Raw genomic sequence first — 19,297 nt, forward strand, 5'->3', positions numbered from 1 at the left:
GCCCAGACGTGCCCTGGCGAGGTTCCTCCTGCCTGGACGTGCCCTTGTGAGGTTCCTCCTGCCCAACTGGGTGTATTGATCGAAGATGGTATAGATAGTCTATAGTAGGCGTGCCATCCCCCTCCTCTCTACCCGCTTTCCACTCCCATTGTCTCCCCATTCTGGAGGTAAGAAGAGAAGTAAAAAAAAAAAGAGGATAGCAATACCTGCTCATGCTAGCCACCTTGATTGTGCCGCCTTGCGCTCCCAGCTTACATCCCAGGTTTTTAGAGGTAATCCAGGATAGGTGTGGTGATGAGTGTCCAGGGGTGGTGGTGGTGAGGGGGGGGGTGGTCTGGTCCAGCCAAGAAGTCACTAGGCACAGCAGACTCCTCCTGAGCACAGCATCCCAACTCCCAGGCAGCACAGGGCACAACTCCTCCAGCCTGGGACTGACTACAAAGTGCTGCCAGTCCTTCTCCTCCTCTCCCTCCCTGTATGTATGTGTGTGTGTGAGTGCTGCTTTCCTTTCCCTTGGCTCTGTGCTCCTCTCCTCTCTTAAATCCTCTTATGCGCAGTCACATAGACAGGCATGCATGTGGTGTCCATACATCTTACACACAGGCTGAGAAGTCAGGCTGAGCGCCGCTGTATAATCCCGGGAAAGTGTTCATCCTGCCAGGCTCCTTCCCTCTCTCTTTCTGTCTCCTTGCTGCTGCTGAAGCTGCCGCTGGACCTGTGTGTGTCTTGTCTCTGTCTCCCTCTCTCTCTCTGAGGGGCGTGCACACACATACATACACACTAAGCTTAGCACTGCAAGCTTCTGCCAGAAAGACACTGGGCAGCCTCTTCCCCCGCCCACTCCGCCCTGACTGACAGCCGCCTCCGACCAATGACAGCGCACTCACGTCACTCCTTCATCCCAGACAAGAAGTACGCTGGGCTCCTCGTAGTCACTCATGTTCTACACATACATTCCTACAGAGCGGGACAGCCCGGCCTCAGGGACCTTCCATCTCTCAGGGTGAATGGAGGCTTATTAAAGCTCTTCAAGCTAATATATCATTTAAAGTCACGCTAAAAACTCTTCTCACTTTCATGGGAAAAGTCCATTCTATTGCTCTTAGCCTCATCCAAATTTGGCAAAGTCGATTTTTTTCCCCTTCTGTAATTTGACTTCCTGTGAGGCCCCATTCACTTCTCACGATTTGGGATTGTGGGCAGAATCGCTGCGATCCCAAATTGTTTGGCGTCCGTTGCACAACACGCGTTTGGATGCCATTAACCCTTAATCACTGCAACTCAAGGACATGCATGGATGTCGAGTTGCAGACAGTGGTGTTGCTATGGGGGTGACACCAGGGTTGCCAACCATCTGTAAAAATATGGCTGCGGCACGACTTTGGAACTGTGCAGTTACAAAGCTGGCTTGGACATGCCCATCTGTTATCGGCCAGGCGGGCACATGCGCAGCGAGTCAGCAATGTGATTTCCTGGCGCCATGTTTGAATGAATGGCAGCACGGCAGTGGGCATGCCTCCCAAGTCTCGACCTGGAGACCAGATCCCAGCCCACCATCCCACTACCATGGCACTGTGAGCTGCACAGAGACTCCCACAACACCACTGGGAGCACAGCCACATGGAGTCCCAGAGACCTGACCCACGCACATTCCATCTATGGCTGATGGAGACTCCCACAACACCACTGGGAGCACGGCCACATGGAGTCCCAGAGACCTGACCCACGCACATTCCATCTATGGCTGATGGAGACTCCCACAACACCACTGGGAGCACGGCCACATGGAGTCCCAGAGACCTGACCCACGCACATTCCATCTGTGGCTGATGGAGACTCCCACAACACCACTGGGAGCACGGCCACATGGAGTCCCAGAGACCTGACCCACGCACATTCCATCTATGGCTGATGGAGACTCCCACAACACCACTGGGAGCACAGCCACAGGGGAGTCCCAGAGACCTGACCCACGCACATTCCATCTATGGCTGATGGAGACTCCCACAACACCACTGGGAGCACAGCCACATGGAGTCCCAGAGACCTGACCCACGCACATTCCATCTATGACTGCTGGAGACTCGCACAACACCACTGGGAGCACAGCCACATGGAGTCCCAGAGACCTGACCCACGCACATTCCATCTATGGCTGATGGAGACTCCCACAACACCACTGGGAGCACGGCCACATGGAGTCCCAGAGACCTGACCCACGCACATTCCATCTGTGGCTGATGGAGACTCCCACAACACCACTGGGAGCACAGCCACATGGAGTCCCAGAGACCTGACCCACGCACATTCCATCTGTGGCTGCTGGAGACTCCCACAACACCACTGGGAGCACGGCCACATGGAGTCCCAGAGACCTGACATACGCACATTCCATCTATGGCTGCTGGAGGCTCCCACAACACCACTGGGAGCACAGCCACATGGAGTCCCAGAGACCTGACCCACGCACATTCCATCTATGGCTGATGGAGACTCCCACAACACCACTGGGAGCACGGCCACATGGAGTCCCAGAGACCTGACCCACGCACATTCCATCTATGGCTGATGGAGACTCCCACAACACCACTGGGAGCACGGCCACATGGAGTCCCAGAGACCTGACCCACGCACATTCCATCTGTGGCTGATGGAGACTCCCACAACACCACTGGGAGCACGGCCACATGGAGTCCCAGAGACCTGACCCACGCACATTCCATCTATGGCTGATGGAGACTCCCACAACACCACTGGGAGCACAGCCACAGGGGAGTCCCAGAGACCTGACCCACGCACATTCCATCTATGGCTGATGGAGACTCCCACAACACCACTGGGAGCACAGCCACATGGAGTCCCAGAGACCTGACCCACGCACATTCCATCTATGACTGCTGGAGACTCGCACAACACCACTGGGAGCACAGCCACATGGAGTCCCAGAGACCTGACCCACGCACATTCCATCTATGGCTGATGGAGACTCCCACAACACCACTGGGAGCACGGCCACATGGAGTCCCAGAGACCTGACCCACGCACATTCCATCTGTGGCTGATGGAGACTCCCACAACACCACTGGGAGCACAGCCACATGGAGTCCCAGAGACCTGACCCACGCACATTCCATCTGTGGCTGCTGGAGACTCCCACAACACCACTGGGAGCACGGCCACATGGAGTCCCAGAGACCTGACATATGCACATTCCATCTATGGCTGCTGGAGGCTCCCACAACACCACTGGGAGCACAGCCACATGGAGTCCCAGAGACCTGACCCACGCACATTCCATCTATGGCTGATGGAGACTCCCACAACACCACTGGGAGCACGGCCACATGGAGTCCCAGAGACCTGACCCACGCACATTCCATCTATGGCTGATGGAGACTCCCACAACACCACTGGGAGCACGGCCACATGGAGTCCCAGAGACCTGACCCACGCACATTCCATCTATGGCTGCTGGAGACTCCCACAACACCACTGGGAGCACAGCCACATGGAGTCCCAGAGACCTGACCCACGCACATTCCATCTATGGCTGCTGGAGACTCCCACAACACCACTGGGAGCACGGCCACATGGAGTCCCAGAGACCTGACCCACGCACATTCCATCTGTGGCTGATGGAGACTCCCACAACACCACTGGGAGCACAGCCACATGGAGTCCCAGAGACCTGACCCACGCACATTCCATCTGTGGCTGCTGGAGACTCCCACAACACCACTGGGAGCACGGCCACATGGAGTCCCAGAGACCTGACACACGCACCTTCCATCTATGGCTGCTGGAGACTCCCACAACACCACTGGGAGCACAGCCACATGGAGTCCCAGAGACCTGACCCACGCACATTCCATCTATGGCTGATGGAGACTCCCACAACACCACTGGGAGCACGGCCACATGGAGTCCCAGAGACCTGACCCACGCACATTCCATCTGTGGCTGATAGAGACTCCCACAACACCACTGGGAGCACAGCCACATGGAGTCCCAGAGACCTGACCCACGCACATTCCATCTGTGGCTGCTGGAGACTCCCACAACACCACTGGGAGCACAGCCACATGGAGTCCCAGAGACCTGACCCACGCACATTCCATCTATCGCTGATGGAGACTCCCACAACACCACTGGGAGTACGGCCACATGGAGTCCCAGAGACCTGACCCACGTACATTCCATCTATGGCTGATGGAGACTCCCACAACACCACTGGGAGCACGGCCACATGGAGTCCCAGAGACCTGACCCACGCACATTCCATCTATGGCTGATGGAGACTCCCACAACACCACTGGGAGCACAGCCACATGGAGTCCCAGAGACCTGACCCGCGCACATTCCATCTATGGCTGATGGAGACTCCCACAACACCACTGGGAGCACAGCCACATGGAGTCCCAGAGACCTGACCCACGCACATTCCATCTGTGGCTGATGGAGACTCCCACAACACCACAGGGAGCACGGCCACATGGAGTCCCAGAGACCTGACCCACGCACATTCCATCTATAGCTGATGGAGACTCCCACAACACCACTGGGAGCACGGCCACATGGAGTCCCAGAGACCTGACCAACGCACATTCCATCTATGGCTGATGGAGACTCCCACAACACCACTGGGAGCACAGCCACATGGAGTCCCAGAGACCTGACCCACGCACATTCCATCTATGGCTGATGGAGACTCCCACAACACCACTGGGAGCACAGCCACATGGAGTCCCAGAGACCTGACCCATGCACATTCCATCTATGGCTGCTGGAGACTCGCACAACACCACTGGGAGCACAGCCACATGGAGTCCCAGAGACCTGACCCACGCACATTCCATCTATGGCTGATGGAGACTCCCACAACACCACTGGGAGCACGGCCACATGGAGTCCCAGAGACCTGACCCATGCACATTCCATCTGTGGCTGATGGGGACTCCCACAACACCACTGGGAGCACAGCCACATGGAGTCCCAGAGACCTGACCCACGCACATTCCATCTGTGGCTGCTGGAGACTCCCACAACACCACTGGGAGCACGGCCACATGGAGTCCCAGAGACCTGACCCACGCACATTCCATCTATGGCTGCTGGAGACTCCCACAACACCACTGGGAGCACAGCCACATGGAGTCCCAGAGACCTGACCCACGCACATTCCATCTATGGCTGATGGAGACTCCCACAACACCACTGGGAGCACGGCCACATGGAGTCCCAGAGACCTGACCCACGCACATTCCATCTATGGCTGATGGAGACTCCCACAACACCACTGGGAGCACAGCCACATGGAGTCCCAGAGACCTGACCCACGCACATTCCATCTGTGGCTGATGGAGACTCCCACAACACCACAGGGAGCACGGCCACATGGAGTCCCAGAGACCTGACCCACGCACATTCCATCTGTGGCTGCTGGAGACTCCCACAAGACCACTGGGAGCACGGCCACATGGAGTCCCAGAGACCTGACCCACGCACATTCCATCTATCGCTGCTGGAGACTCCCACAACACCACTGGGAGCACAGCCACATGGAGTCCCAGAGTCCTGACCCACGCACATTCCATCTATGGCTGCTGGAGACTCACACAACACCACTGGGAGCACGGCCACATGGAGTCCCAGAGACCTGACCCACGCACATTCCATCTATGGCTGCTGGAGACTCGCACAACACCACTGGGAGCAGAGCCACATGGAGTCCCAGAGACCTGACCCACGCACATTCCATCTATGGCTGATGGAGACTCCCACAACACCACTGGGAGCACGGTCACATGGAGTCCCAGAGACCTGACCTACGCACATTCCAGCTATGGCTGATGGAGACTCCCACACCACTGTGAGCATGACCACACGGAGTCCCAGAGACCAGACATCCGTACATTCTATCCATGCCATGTCCATGGCACCTTTAAGAAGGGGTGGCTCCCCTTCAGTCCACCTGCTCTCACCTATCCATCAGAATGCATATCCCTCCATTGTGGAGACACTTATAAGTTAGTGTTGGGTACCACAGATACTGCGGTGCCTTGACGAGGCACTGTGGCTTACGCATGCGTTTGCAAATGTGTGCAAACTAAAACCCTGCTTTTAACGCATACTGTTAGACAGGTTATTTGGTTGTCTGCAGAATGGTGGTAAGTTAAGCTTGTTTTTTTCCATGGATGTATCCATTGCCCTGCTTGTACCTGTTGTTAGCCTTCCAATGCTTCTTACTGCGATAACTAGCTATAGATGTGAGCAAGTGGCGTTTTTTGTATCATATTCCATCCATGGTTGCTGTAGACTCCCACCACATCACTGTGAGCACAGCCACATGGAGTTCCAAAAACCAGATCCCTGTACATTCCATCCATGACCCATGGAGTCTCCCACCACACCACTGTGAGCACGGCCACACAGAGTCCCAAAAACCGGATCCCTGTACATTCCATCCATGGCCCATGGAGTCTCCCACCACACTACTGTGAGCAAGGCCACACGGAGTCCCAGAGACCAGACCCACACACATTCCATCTATGGCTGATGTAAACTCCCACACCACTGTGAACACGGCCACATCAAGTCCCAGACCCCCGTACATTCCATCCATGGCTGCTGGAGACTTCCACCACACCACTGTAAGCCTGGCCACACAGAGTCCCAGAAACCGGATCCCTGTACATTCCATTCACTGTGGGCACGGCGACATGGAGTCCCAGAAACCGGATCACTGTACATTCCATCCATGGCTGCCAGAGACTCACACCACACCACTGTGAGCACAGCCATATGGAGTCCCAGAGACCGGACACCCACACACTTCATATTTGACTGATGGAGACTCCCACACCACTGTGAGCATGACCACACGAAGTCCCAGAGACCAGACCCCAATTCATTCTGCCCATGGCTGCTGGAGACTCCCACCACATTACTGTGAGCACGGCCACATGGAGTCCCAGAAACAGGATCCCCATACATTCCATCCATGGCCAATGGAGTCTCCCACCACACCACTGTGAGCACGGCCACATGGAGTCCCAGAGACCAGACCCCCGTACATTCCATCCATGGCTGCTGGAGACTCCCACTACACCACTGTGAGCACGGCCACATGGAGTGCCAGAGACCAGACCTCTGTACATTCCATCCATGGCTGCTGGAGACTCCTACCACACCACTGTGAGCACAGCCACACGGAGTCCCAGAGACTGGATCCATGCACATTCCATTTATGGCTTCTGGAGACTCCCATTCCACTGTGAGTACAGCGACACAGAGTCCTAAAAACTGGACCCCACACATTCCATCCATGGCTGCTGAAGACTCCCACACCACTGTGAGCATGGCCACACGGAGTCCCAGAGACCAGACCCCCGTACATTCCATCCATGGCTGCTGGAGACTCCCACTACACCACTGAATGCTGTGTGGAAAAACTGCGTTCCATGCCTGTGTGATCTGGGAGTATCAATGCATTCCTAACGACACCCCAAATGCAGATCGCAAATGCAGTGCGTTTGCCTGCACCGGATTGCATTAATACTGCAGTACCACGCAATCCAGTTGCAGTGCCGTTTGGAAATGCGCTGTTTTTGGTGTGATCCAGTGCAGTTTCAGCCCATTCAAATTAATTGACTGAAAATCGCACTGCATGAATCACACAGGAATCGATCCAGGTATAATCCAGCCCTCAAGTTGGCTCCTTTCACTTGTGGCATCCTATGGAGCCACCCCTACATGCAGGAACTCACCTCACTGCAGCATGTTGCAACACACTGAGTTGAATGAAGTGTCATTTTGTGACATTTCAAAAAGTAAAAAAAAAAAATAAACAATGTATCGCACCACCCTACGCACAAACATTATAACATACAGGATGGCCTGAATGAGCCCTTATTGTTCAATATAGTTAATCTAGGTTAGATGTCTGTGTTTAAGAACAATGAGAATTCTATATGTATTTATTTCGATTTATAGACACCTTTGAGCTGTTTTTTCTCCATATGGATTGTTTTTTCTGTACTTGAATTGTGAGCGTGTTGTCATTTGGCAGGCAGCTCCATTGATGTGCCTCACCTCTGCTATCCCCTCCTTTAAACTTTCCCTCATTCATACTAAGTCCTGTGCCCTTCCTTCCTCCAATTTACAGGCATCTATTACTCAGCCTTCCTATTCCACAAACAGTGCAGTGCTGTATACTGTACATGGAAGGTTTCTCAGGAAGTCAGGACTTTGCCTTTTTTCCAATACTGTTTGTTGCTGGATTCAGAGGCATTAAATGTTATCACAGAAATCTGCTTCTTTATAATGCGGAACACCACGCAGAATTCATTTATTACAGATATTTATACAGCACTAGCACTTTACATGGCGATTCACCCTCTATATATGTCCTGTTTACCCTCATTACTGAGCGTGAAAGAAAATCCTACATTTTGTGTCCCCACAATAGGAATAGAAGTTTTGTTTGGACTGGCGTCAACTGAAACCTCCCCCCCGCTGTCCGTCAGTCGGTCCAACGGATCTTACCCCATCTGGGCGGCGGCAGGCCCGTTGTGACAGGACAGGCAAAACAAGCAATTGCTTTGGGCCCCAGCCGCACCGCCGGCCTCGGCTTCCTATAAGCTGCAGCATGTAGCGTGGCCAAGCTCCTCTTCCTTCCTCCTGCAGTCCGCACAGTACAGGACTCAGGAGATTCAGTTTCCTGTTCCCGGCCGTACTGACAGGAAGTGCACACACTGAGTGCTCACTTCCTTTCAGTCCGTCCTGGAGCAGAAAACTGAATCTCCTGCCGCGCGGTACGCGATAGGGAGGGGGGTTAAAAAGAACACGGGGGGGTAGTAGTAAGGGGCGGAGGCAGTCATCAAGACCCATTTAGTAATAAAAATATGGTAGCTTGCTGACCATAATAAAAACAATTACCATAGCTTTCTTTCCATTTTCTTCTTTCTTTACCATCCCATTTCCTGTAGGCTTTACATGCGTGCGGGGGGGGGGGTCTCCATGTCCATTTAGCTTGGGGCCCCAAATTCATTCAGACGACCCTGGGCGGTGGGAATTGGGCATCCGAGGAGCAGCAGCAGGGATTGGGCATCCGAAGGGAGCGGCGGCGGGGAACGGGCATCCAGGCATCGGCGGCTCTTATCCTCCTGGCTTCCGCTGTGCATCTCCTCCCCTCCTCCTAGGCATCCAATAGGATCACCTGTCCTTTCATCCAATCGGGTGATGGGTATCAGACCCACTTGCCGATTGGCCGGGAGGAGGATCAGTGTTGCAACAGCAAATGTTCATTTGCTGTTGTAACACACCTGGGTGGGCTCTGAAGGCATCCTCTGCGACCTGAGCCCACCGTATTTTGAAGCCTATTAGTGACTGTGGCTCTAATCAGGTGCTTAAAAAAAAAACCTGGCCCGCTGTAATTCATGCGCCCGGTGACCTGAAAGGGGCTAAGAGCATAAATAGGGGATGCCCGCGGTGGCCATGGATCGATTCATGCTATGCATGAATCTATCCATTGCATTAATGGGGCTGGCTTGGAGAGAGGGGGCGGCGCCCGGGTGCCCCTAATGGGGACACTAGTTCTGGTGACCACCAGTGATTCTCACTTTGGGACATAATGAAAAAAAAAAAGTTAGGCGGAATCCCAAACTTTTTAATTGTTCCTGTTCACACTTGTACAATCAGTCATTCGATTCTCTGCATGCTACGCTAAAAAAAACAGCCAATCACGGCAGTCACATGACCATAAACCACCCCACCTCTCGGCATCTGAAATCCCTGAAAGGGCACAATGGGGTTAAAATCACTAGGTACAAGCTCTGTTTAAGTGAGAATGCAAGCTAAAGTTTACCACACACATACCTACCTGATTGGATACTAGTTGACTGAATAGTTCAGGTAGGTCCTCATATTGCATAGTTTTGGTGAATCTAATGGTGGCCATACATGCTATCATTATTTTATCCAGTCGATGTGTGATTAGATCATAGTGATCAAATGTACAAATAATTAAATAGCCAAAACTTGCCTTTGGATTACTTTAGCCTCAAATTCGATAATCCAAGGTGCAAAATTATTAACAGTTATGCATTATTCATATTAAAAAGCACCAAGTAAACTGTTGGCGCTATATAAATCCTGTATAATAATAAAAATAATCAGTGGGTAGGACTCAGATGCTTTGTTTATGAATACAATACTATTTAATTGATCAGATTATGTGAATACATGCTTGAAACAGATGCGATTTATGACCTATGATCGTAAATTATGACTGTATCCTAACTATCGATCAAAATCCACTTCCCTGTGTGTGGCATGTTTATCAAATGGGTTGTCAACTATAGATTGATTCTATGTAAAGAGATCGACTGGAAAAGAAATAAATAATTTATCGAAGTATGTATGGCCACCATAAGGTTGCTTAGTATAGAGACTGTACAGTCACATAGTAATATGTATTGGGGTCTTTATGGTGGTCCTACACACTTCAATAAATGATTCCTTTTTTCTGAACAATCTCTTCCTATAGGAGTAATCTATAGTCAACAACCCCTTTGACTAATACTCCACTCATGGGAAAGTGGATTTTGATCGATTGTTAAAACACAATACGAAATTAGAATTCTAATTTATTGATCGCATCTCGTTTTCCATATTCTCCTAATTTGATAGATCACAATACTATCGTTTTCATTATTATTATTATTATACAGGATTTATATAGCGCCAACAGTTTAAGCAGCACTTTACATCTTGAGGGTAGACAGTAAAAATACAATACACTTTAATACAGTAGGAATCAGAGGGCCCTGCTCATTAGAGCTTACAATCTTTTTCATCAACAAAGAATTTCAGTGCTGCCAATTCAATCCTGGTTGATCAACTGGTTTGATCAATATGATCCAAATTTAGTCTAAGTAGATCGGATACGGAGTTATGACTATTTGATCATTTACAGATTCGATTGTTTTGTTTGAATCACGTAACGAGCAGATAAAAAAATGTAAGCACTTTTGCAAAAACTTTAAAAAGATGGAATGCACAAAAAAAATGAAAGCATGTATGGCCACCAAAAGTCATTTTTATGCCAGTTTGTGTTGACTTCACATAATTAAAACCATATCCAATTATCGTGCGTTTTAAATGAATATAGGGTAGGGTGAAAAGGACTCCTCTCCTAAGTCATCCCTTAAATACTCTCACCATGTTGTAAATATCATTTATTGCCGTGTTATGCTACCACTCTTATGACTAATGAAAAAATCTCTGAAGACTTGGCATCATCATTTCTTTGAATACAAAAGAGACTTAAAAAAAAATGACACTTTCATGCCAAAAGAAGCATAATGAATAATTTGGCAAGGGACTGTGGTATTTTAAAACACTTGATTTTGGTTGAAGGTGACTTTCTTTTTTTTTTTTTTTTATCCATTCAATTAAGCATATTGCAAGACTGGTGAACGTATTTTCCTCTTTAATCAGAGTCATTATATTTAGAGTGCAGGCATAAGGAAACATTTGGACATCTTCCTATTGCCATTCACATGATGAAGTGAGGCCAAGAGGCAAATGCATGCCCTGCTCCCGCTTCCTGAAATTTTCCACTGATCCTTTTATTTGATCCAGCTTTCTCATTCAGTCTGTAATCTCCAAGCCAGGCGCTTCAATCCGCCTGCTAACACTCCACTTTCTTTGGAAAGTCTGCAGCTTTTAGCATGTCTCTTTTGAGTTACAAGCGTGAGACTACGTTTGGCTTATCACACAATATAAGGTTTTTTTTTTTTTTGTTCATAGTTTTATACACAGCCTGGTTTTCTGCTCTCAACCCCCCTCTGCCTATTGCCAACATCACAGAACAAATCCAAATGAGGCGGCTTCCTCCCCCCTTTCCACAAGTCAGTACAGTGAATTCCTCGGATCAGATTTCAGCCTTTTGCTGTTGTAAGAAGGGGCCCTAACAACTGTTCCAAAGACTGATGTGATCATTCATTTCTTCTACGCCATCTCCGAGTTGCCTTTTAGACCCTTTTTTGTTTATTATATGTTTTTCTCCTGAAGACTTGAGCATGTTCATTGCATCATTTATAAATGTAAATTTAAAAACTCCATAAAGAATTAAATAACTATTCACTTTAGATGCTCTTGGGTTCTTAAAGTTATATTAAACCCTTTTTTTAGGAACTTTCAGCAGCTGAAACTGTGACCACTGCCCCAGGTTTCCTGCTTTAGGGAGCCTTATTTCTCTTGAAGCATCAAAGGAATCAACTCTTAAAGCAGAGCTCCAGCCCCCACCAAAAAAAATTTTAAGTCAGCAGCTACAAAAACTGTAGTTGCTGACTTTTACTATCAGGACGCTTACCTGTACAGGGATCACGTGGTGTCCTCACCCAAGCCGATTCTGGAATTGGCTCTTGAGTGCTAGCGGCGTAATTTTGGGTAAGGGAAAACTGCAGTGAAGCCTTGCGGCTTCACAACCAGTTTCCTACTGTGCAGGGGTGGCCCGTCCATTAAGGGCATACAGGCGCCGCCCCCTCCCGTCTACCGCGACCTCCGTTATCAATGCATCCAGCTCCTTTCAGGACCCCGGTGCATGGATTCCAATGCGGAGGGGCTGTTTTTTTTTGAAGCACTGATTAGCGCCAGAGGCTCTAATAGGTCACAATATAGGGATGGCTCGGGTCGCAGAGAGTGCGCTCTGAGCCCACCCAGGTGTGTTACAACAGCGAATTAATATTCACTGTTGTAAAACTGATCCTCCTCCCGGCTAATCAGAAAGCAGGTTTTGACTCAGGTCACACGATTGTACACCTAGGAGGAGGAGGAGGGAGGAGCTGCATGGTGAAAGCCTCTTTGATGTAGAGAGGACACAGGAGCCACTGCCTGCCGCCCGTAGGAGCCTGTAGGAGCCCGCAACCCGCCCATAGGAGCCCACAACCCTGCCACTGCCCACCGCCAATAGGAGCCCACCTGCAACCAATGGGGTAAGTGCCAGGGTGGTGGTGGGTGCCACTGACCACCCAATCGGGGGGTGGTTGTTTGCTGCCTCCCCTAAAAAAAAACAGAGAGCCACAACTGGTACTGTGCATGCGTGAATTGCATTGCACTTTCTCAATGGGCCTGCTGCGAGGGCCGAACTTCTGGCTGAGTTCGCCACTGTGAACTCAGCAGGAAGTGGGGGCAGGTACCTGTCAAAACCAGGTACCCGCTGCCCCCCACAAGGTGCCAATTGTGGCACTGGAGGCAGGGAGGAGGCAGATAAGCAGAGCTTCACCTTTTGGGTGGAGCTCCGCTTCAAGTTGGCTGTACATGGTTCAGTTTTTTCATTTAGCCAGCCGGTTGAACAAAAAAACTGCACCAATTCCCCCATCCACACATTTGATGTGGATGGGGGAATGCGCCCCGCTGTACTAGAGTTTTCTAACAGCAGGGAGACTCTCTTACCTGCTGTCAGAATACACAGATCAGCACCGTAGACAATGGCTACAGCCACTGATTGAGCGGTTTTTATCTGACAGGCAGGTGGAACAGAAATCAGTCAGTAGATTGACTTCTGTTCAACTGCAATGGCCACATATGGATCAAAATTTGGCCGGTTCAGTAGGGACCTTTAGACTGCACATAGACTAATCATTTTTTTTCCATCAGCCAGCAGGCCAATCCAATAAAAAAAAATGATTCACCCAGCCACACAAGCAGGGACTCCTGTGCTGTCAGAATATAATGATCCATGCTGCAGACGATTGGCTGCAGCCGCTGATTGAATGAGAATATTCCAACATTCCTGGTCCTGCTCCATCGAGTTGGAATGGCCATAGTGGGATTGAAATATGGCCCGTTCACACATGGTTCCGGTATGCATCCTCGGAAGGTAGACTAGTTACCACCAACAAAATGTGGACCCCATGGCTTGAATGGTTCAAAACAATCTATATAAAACTCCATGAATGCATTTATGCTCGTGTAATACCTTATAACTGTACCAAGTAATAATTATGTTCTTTTTCTTGGGCGATGTATTTGTTCTGATATTCATGACTGCTTTGAAAAATGTTCGTATACTAATTATACTTTTTTATGGCAAACGAAGTTACCTTGTCTTACCTTGTTACCTTGTCTAGGAAACTATTGAAAGTAGAAATATGGCCTGTTCAGCATCTATCGCCAGCTTCAGGTGGTGCCCTGATCATCACCCTAGGCTTGTTATTTTGGGGTGGGGGGGGCTCCTTTCTCTTGAAGCATCCAATGGATCCACCCTTCAATGCAGGGACTAGTGTTGTATCTCTCTACTCTGTGTGCATCAAGAGAAACAAACAGTCCCATAGCTTTGGGTGGCAAAGAATTCCCCTTCTCCTCCCTCCTCCTCCCCACTACACTATGCCACTAGTACACTATTAACACTTTGCTATAAAGACCAGAAGTTCAGGGAAGCAGCACTGGGGGGGGGGGGGGGGGAACCAGCAGCATTTAAAGCTGTAAACTACAACTGCTAGCGTGAGCTATTTATAGTTTTCTGAGGGATGTTTATTTTATTGTGCTCAGTGTATTAAACTAAAAAAATACTGAGGGTTTACTACTACAATTTCTGCATATTAAAAAGGAGAAGCAGCCAGATATCATCTGTATTTGTACAGGTTACCTTTCCTTTTAACAATAATAGTAATAGAATGGATCTGTGACTCATGAGGCACATTGACAGGAAACAGTAGCTAAGAATATGACACATACTTCAAACATTTAGGTTTTATTAAACATCTTAAAGGATAGGTAAGCTATATTTGTATATTACACACTACCTATGACAAATCATTTATTGGCACTATAAAAGCCTGGTGCAGGGACTGTAAACATTGCATTGCTGTAAGGGCTCTAGCACAGGGGAAGAGCTATACACAGATTAGCATGTCTGCGGCAGGTAAGGATGGGTGTTTTCCAATCAGCCCCACACAGAAAGACTGTGCAATTCAATGACAGGCTGACATTGTCTGTCTGCAGCTATTTGCAGGTAATCACACATGGAAAGATTTGGGGACTGATCTGAGACCCTGGACACTTAAGGTTTGTGTCCACCAGCGCACATCCATCCCTGACAGCAAGTAACTGCTCCTTGTACAATTACTTGTGGGCGGCAACAGATAGATCTAGGATTTGTACAGAACTCCTGTCCAGAGCTGATTGGAAACACCTGGCTGTACAAACCACAGAAATACACTGAGATGGATGGTGTATGGCCCTAAAAGGCCCTGTGCTTGGACTCTAAGAAGTTTTAGGGGATTGGTTAGAAAAAGTAATGAGTTTAGGGTTAATGAAAGATTAAGAGTTAATATAGGTTAGATTTAAGCTAAGGGTTAAGTCAGAGTGGTTAAGTCAAAGCTTTAAGAGCTACCTAATGGTTGAAGTAGGGTTGGGGGAGCAATGAATTGGAGTGGAACTAAAGTCAAAACTTTGTTTTTGTCATTTTAGATTCAGGGAGGGTTATAAATTTTGCCATCTGTGTCCCTCTAGAGATATTTCCCTTCACTTCCTGTCCCATAGCAACAACAATAGGCTGTCTCCAAAGTGAGTAAATTCCCCTTTTAGACAGATGTCACCAAGATTAGTGTCCCCTTGGGAAGACTTGGAAGATTTCCCCTCTATTCCTGTTCTGGTGACTTCCTGTTCCATAGCTGTTGTGTACAAAATGGGGAAAATTCCCTCCCTAGACAGATGTCAGCGGAACTGGTGTCCCCATTGGAAAGTTTTGAAGATTCTCCCCATTCCTGTTTCGGTGACAAAAGTCACCAGGACAAGTAGGTAAATCTCCCTAATAGGGGCACAGACACCAATAAAAACTGATAAGTACATTCTAAATGCTTATCCCACTGGGAATCAGCCCCAAAAATTCTACATAACTGGTACTACACACCCATCAAATTGGCACGTGTATATATCCTTCTCACTATCCAAAATGCAGGAGATCTTGTGACCATATTGGATCCGTCCTTCACATCTGGTTGAACTGTCCAGGACTAGCTAACTTCTGGAAAAAACGTTAACACTCTTATGCTCTTGATCACTGGAATTATTATTATTATTATTATACAGTATTTATATAGCGCCAACAGTTTACGTAGCGCTTTACAACTTGAGGGTAGACAGTACAAGTACAATACAATTTGATACAGTAGGAATCAGAGGGCCCTGCTCCTTAGAGCTTACAATCTAAGAGAATCCTATCAACCTCTCACCACAAGTAGCCTTGCTGGGACTAGGACTTGAAGTCTGGCCTACTACTTTTCATGCAATAATCACACATGTTCTTCATAGCAGTTAGACTCGCTATTGCACGCAAACGGAATAGCGACTCTTCCCCTACTATTCAACAGAGTATCAATATTTTGAATGACCATTCACTTACAGAACGTATGTTCGCCAAAGCCCACCTTACCACAGCCAAATTTTATATTAATTGGGCATATTGGCTAAAGAATCCCAGAAGCATCCCAGTTGTATAACTATATGTCTGCACTCTGGCTCTTCAATTCTCTACAGCCATAATTCCCTTAAATGTCTTTTATTCCCAACAAGATTGTGCTCATTTTGGATTTGTTGTATATGCGACACACATGATCTGAGGGTTTTTGTCCCTCTTTACTGTACTAATTTAGTAATACCCAGAACCTTTAAAACTTTGTATGGTATTGTTAGCCCTTTTTCTCTTTCAGTCTGGTATATGCTATACTTATGTAAATGTATGCACCATAATAGCTTCTAGTTGATGACCACTTTATGCCTTTAACTTGCCTACTTTTGTAATCGCAATTACTAAAAAATTTTCATAAAACGTGAAGTAAAAAAAAAAGCTGACAGGTGTTCTAATCTCTCACCACTCTATCCAAAACTAAAAACAAAACATATGGCTGCAGTTGCACTTTAATGCCCCGTACACACGGGCGGACATTGATCGGACATTCCGACAACAAAATCCATGGATTTTTTCCGACGGATGTTGGCTCAAACTTGTCTTGTATACACATGGTCACACAAAGTTGGCAGAAAATCTAATCATTCTGAACGCGGTGACGTAAAACTCGTACGTCAGGACTATAAACGGGACAATAGCCAATAGCTTTCGTCTCTTAATTTATTCTGAGCATGCGTGACACTTTGTTCGTCGGATTTGTGTACACACGATCGGAATTTAAAGGATCGGATTTTGTTGTCGGAAAATTTTATAGCCTGCTCTCAAACTTTGTGTGTCGGAAATTCCGATGGAAAAAGTCCGATGGAGCCCACACACAGTCAGAATTTCCGACAACAAGCTCCGATCACACATATTCCGTCGGAATGTCCGACCGTGTGTACAGGGCATAAGTGTTAGGGTAACTGTTATGGGTAATCTTTAGGATCGGATCAGCTGTTTATTTGTAATGGAGGAAGTTAAAGTGATCGTCACTGTAATAAAAAAAAGATTTTCTGTAGCTCGGCAGTGTGTGTGACTTCAGATCCCCACCCCCTGCTTTCTACTGCTGAGAAATGCTGTGTAAAATGTGTGTTTTAGAAGACTGTAGAGGAGAGAGGACTGCAGATAAACAGTAACAACCTATGTTCATCTATGTGTATCATGTGACACCAGTCACTTTACTGGGTATAAGTAAGGGTTTACAACCACTTTAAAGCCAAACTTTAGGAAACAATTATTTTGTAATTCTTTGTAAGGACAAAAACAAAGGTACAAGTATAGTGTGACATGCAGAAGTCTCTCAGATACAGCCAATGATTGATTAAACAAACGGATAGACATACCCATGACAAGCTCTACAGAACCAGACATACAATTAAGACAATTACGGTACATTTTTGGCTAATCCTATTTGGTTGCAACTAGGGAAACCTCTGTGCAAATCAGACAGCGAACATAATGTATTAAGGGTTAGGGGTTCGGGGCCTAAAAGAAACAGCCTATGACCATAGGGGGTGGTGTCTCTATTGGGGAGCATACTTGGGGTGATAGAGAGGAGGGCTAAAAGGGATGAGAAAGTAATAGAGAAGAGGATAGGAAGCAAGTAGAGGCAGGGCTAGGGGGTCTAAAAAAGGCAGGGGTGTTTTTTTAACATTTGCTATGTAAATATAATCTACCTGATGCCTGTCCAACGTTCTACTGTTGCATTCAGGTTCTTTTATTCAGCCTATACAGCACTGTAAGATCAATAACAACCGGAGCTGAGACTGACATTTCTGGCTGTAGTGCACTAAATTCAAGTCATTCTGTAAAGGGGAGGGTCAGATGAACATCATTATCCCCCCTCATCCAATCATAGAACAGCTTGTATTCAGTGAAACGAATACAGGGAATTTTTTGAGTGGACAAAGTGGAGAGCAAGCGATCTGCTATGAGAGATGTACTACAGTGGAAACTGTAATTTTTAGCACTATATATTCAGTGCTTACAGTACTGTACAGGCTCAATGCAGCAGCAGCCACACATGGGACAGGCATCAGTAGATATAGTTTATAATTACTTAGTAAATCTAAACAAATCAATTGTTCCTGGTGTTCAGCTTTAAATACATATGCCAGATGCCCTGTAGCATGTGACATCTGGGTACAATATCAATTTCCTTGACAAAACTCTATACCAGACTTTTTGCAATATGGAGAAACCCTAAAAATAACTTGCTGGCCTCAGGGAACCCCTGCTAATAGTTTCTATATCTACAGCTCAAGGTGCATCAGTATGCTTGTCACTGGGAAAAATGTTCCTTACATTGGTGGTCATTAGGAAGAATGTTTACATAGTTTATTGCTCAATGCTTAAGGAACCCCTCGCAACCTCATGAGGAACCCTAGGGTTCCATAGAATTCAGGTTGAGAAAGGCTGCTCTATACAGTGTTTCTGTAAAAACTACATGCACCTACATGGTTACAGCACAACAGGGTTGTCTAGGCACTTTACAGTTTCAGCAGTGCCCTGGCCCTGACATAAGTTGAGTAAAATCTATTGAATTAAACTGCAAATTGAAGGAAACTGATATCTAGGACTTTTCATCGTGGTTTTGGCTTTCTCAGTTAAAACCGACAGTTTTAGATCTTTGGAAGGGTTTAAACAGTGTATGAAGAGCATTTTTTTATTTCTCTATACAATGTTGCAAATCACTACTGAAAGGCATATGTTGGCATGAACTTGTCAATACTTCAAACATCAAGCTAGAGAATTCACAATTTTTTTTCATACTTCTTTTACGAGACAAGATGTGCTTTACTTCATAACTCATCCCCTTAGGAAGAGAAAGTGCACCTTTGG

General features: G+C 47.6%; 1 protein-coding gene across 34 annotated transcripts in view; it reads right to left on the bottom strand.

Moving 5' to 3' along the window:
• Positions 1–19,297, bottom strand: part of PTPRD (protein tyrosine phosphatase receptor type D) — a 2,697,868-nt gene that overhangs the window by 563,005 nt on the left and 2,115,566 nt on the right. For 2 of the 34 annotated variants that reach the window (XM_073635442.1, XM_073635214.1), the window contains exon 1: positions 207–822. The exons of the other annotated variants lie outside the window; for them this stretch is intronic. The gene's annotated coding sequence lies outside the window, so the exon portion shown is untranslated. Of the gene's footprint in view, positions 1–206; positions 823–19,297 lie in introns of those variants that run through there. 34 annotated transcript variants of the gene reach the window in all.

This window comes from Aquarana catesbeiana, linkage group LG01 (genome assembly GCF_042186555.1).
Source record: "Aquarana catesbeiana isolate 2022-GZ linkage group LG01, ASM4218655v1, whole genome shotgun sequence".
Taxonomy (NCBI): Eukaryota; Metazoa; Chordata; class Amphibia; order Anura; family Ranidae; genus Aquarana; species Aquarana catesbeiana.